General features: G+C 41.4%; 1 pseudogene; it reads right to left on the bottom strand.

The window, feature by feature from the left end:
* Window positions 1-302: 302 nt before the first annotated feature.
* LOC102494874 (cullin-2 pseudogene) lies at window positions 303-2,456 on the bottom strand (annotated as a pseudogene).
* Between the last annotated feature and the right edge of the window lie 665 nt (window positions 2,457-3,121).

Below are 3,121 nucleotides of genomic sequence, written 5' to 3'. Positions count from 1 at the left end.
AAAAAATCAACTGCAAACGTGAAGGGGAAAAAAAGGTAACCAACCAAATTTTCACATCTCAGCAACACTCCACTCATCCTTTCAGGACAGTTTAAGAAATTTCCTAATGACAGGAGCTGGAAGTATCTCCCAAAGTTTGCTTTGACCCTCATGACGTGGCACTGGTGCTGTTGTAAACAGCAGAGAAACAGGAGCTGCTCAATGACCAAATGACAAAGGCACAGCCTGCACTTTCCCACAGGGACACACCATGGCGATCGCGATGGCGATGACACACCTGGCAGAAACGTTGTCATGTGGCATCAGGTGACATAACTATAGTCATCCTCCAATGCCTGTCTGTGCTTGATGTACTGCTCGTCAATCAGGACCTCGATGCACTTCTTGATCATGCTGATGCTGGCGATGGCTGATCACCTCCTGAATGAGGGTGCTGTGCCAAAGCACTTTCTGCGCTTTCATGATAGAACTATAGCAACTGGGAGGCACATCTTCCGGTCCTCATCCACCGCACTTCTCTCTGCTCCATTTCCTGTGGCGTGTCTTTCTGCATTGATGTAGTAATTTTATATTTTGTTCTTTTACTGGTAAAGTTCATATTGAATGAAAATGAAGATTCAGCATCAATGTCTTCCTTTTCTGAATCGTGATTAATCATCTTCACATCAAGTAAGGACTTGATGTTTTTTGTCAGTTGCTTCTCATTCATTTGCATGCTGTCTTGGAGCTCCTTGTAGCTAATGGCTTCGCTGTTGTTAAAGGCGAGAAGCACTACCATTTCATACATTGTCGCCACAGCTATGTGCAGTTTGCCCAAGTAGTTCATTTTAACTTCGTCTGTACAGAGATAATGTAACCATGTAAGTTTCCTTCCACTGAAATGCTGCCTATAAAATAATTCAAACATCTGTACACTTTTTTCTGATTCCTGGGGAATTGCTAACATAGATGAAGGAGCCTGAGTAAGAGGCCATGTACCAACCTGCAGAACATATATTTGAAAGCTAATTCCCAAATATATTACTGTGTCTTGGTCTTTGATAAAATTATTAAACCTATTGCTGAGATTGGCACTGACACTTGTATCTGTATATATCCAATGCAGCTTGCTGGTAAACTCGTAACCACAGGCTTGCTTTAATTTATTGACCATGGCTTCTTCAGGATCCATAGACATAGATAACTCATGAATTAAACGTTTTGCCAGCATTCTTGTGTAGAACTTTTGAAAAATGTCCTTATCATTGATGTACTTGAAAACAGTAATGAAGCTCATGAATTTGTCTTCCACTTCATTCTCAGTCACCCCTTTTGCTGCCTCCTTTTAATAAGTTGTCACAGTACTTGGCTAGCAATTCAGGCACTCTGCAGACAGACTTGGGCTCTCTGTGGTTCACAACTGACATAAGGTCCTTATCCAGTGCACTCATAAAGTGCCGGTCACCATTCAAAACAGTGTTGATAAGCTGAACAAATTTATCGCGTTCTTCCAAAACTGACTCCATAAATAGCATTGGCATATTTTACCTGAGTAAGGTTATTGGTTGCTTTAAGGCCCTCATCGTGGATATAATTTTGCAGCTCCTTAATCATATAAGGTAAACCAGTTGACACAGAAGATTAGGACATACATGTTTGCCATGTCACTTTTTTTCCTCCTGTTGAGTGATATTATGACATTCTGCATGTAAGAACTGTAGGTGGTCTGCTACCATATGTTGCTGATATTCATGTATCATTTTAGTATATGAACTTGGATTTCAGTACTTTCAACATCAAATTTCTTCATCCTTTAATCTACCTAAAACCTTTTCCATTTACTGTGGTTGGATTGTTGTAATAAATTTGAAGCTTCTTGTTTGTGACACTCTCCTGTTTCAGTTAGAAAGAGAGACTCAAAGATTTCCTGATAAAACTTTAAGGGGAATTTTTTCTTATACTGTTCAGCATGAACAAGGGAGTAAATAACCCCATGGATTACTTTCTGGTTTGGGTCTTCACCACCACGATCGTTCTTGATTTCCTGGAGCAGCATTCGAATAAGGATGGCCTGAAGTGGTTCAACCATCAATTTCCTCCAGATATCTAATGCTAGCTCTCCTATTTCCATAAGTGGTCCATTCATGTCTACCCCACCATAGCCATACTGAAGGTCAGCTTCTGTCCATGTATTCTCTTTAATAAACTGGGTGTTCAGATACCTATACAAACAGCCCATGTAGCCTTCCCCTTGCTGTACTCTTCCCAATGCCTATGGTGCATCATAAGTACTTGTTCTTCAGACTCCAGGGCTCTCTTGTGCAAATGCTGAATGTGATTTCTTTTTAAATCATTATTTCTGTATAAAGTATTTCTCTAAGGGATTCAGGATAGGGCACACATAAAGCATAGATATCTGAGAAGCAGTCATTCCACATTGCTCTTTCCATGTACTCCAACATGACGACAGCTTTGAGAGTTGTTAAAATTTTGTCCCATGTTTCATCAAAATCTACTACTCTTGGTTTCAAAGAAATCATGCGAGTTTAGTGTTGAAATCTGCAGAAGTGGGGCAGGGGTGGGGGCCAGCTCGGTGGAGCAAAGGAGGAAGCCCAGGCAGGTGAGGGAAGTGGGCAATGGCAGTGGCTGTTAGCTCTCATTCCAAGCTCAATGTGCTGCCATTACTGTGCACCAAGGCCACCTCCCACCAGGCACCGCCACCTGCCCAGGAGATGTGGGGAGAGGGCAGACAAGCACTCTCAGTTTTAGCATATCTAGGTAACCTTTTAGAGAAAACTACTTGCTTTTGAAGTTGACTCTTGTCAACTTCAAACTTGCTCAAAATGCAAACTAAATGTTATTACTAGTGCAAGTAGAAATAAAATGGAAATTAACTTTCTGATCTTTATTTTTATATATGTATATTATATTTACTTTTTTTCTTGTGAAAGGTGCCAGGGTCCAGCCTCAGCAGGGGTGGGTTGACTCATCGGAGGTGGCGCAGGTGAACAGAAACAAAAATTAGACTAAGACCTCAATGCCTCTTAGCATGTTCTCAGCCGGCCACAGCCAGAGTTAGCTCCAGGCTGCAGCGCTAATGGCTACCAAACACATGTATTTATTGAGGGATGTCTTACAGGAG

This window comes from Tupaia chinensis, unplaced genomic scaffold (genome assembly GCF_000334495.1).
Source record: "Tupaia chinensis unplaced genomic scaffold, TupChi_1.0 Scaffold142771_1, whole genome shotgun sequence".
Classification (NCBI taxonomy): domain Eukaryota; kingdom Metazoa; phylum Chordata; class Mammalia; order Scandentia; family Tupaiidae; genus Tupaia; species Tupaia belangeri.
The sequence above is the reverse complement of the archived record's forward strand: the minus strand, read 5'-3'. Positions and strand labels throughout refer to the sequence as shown.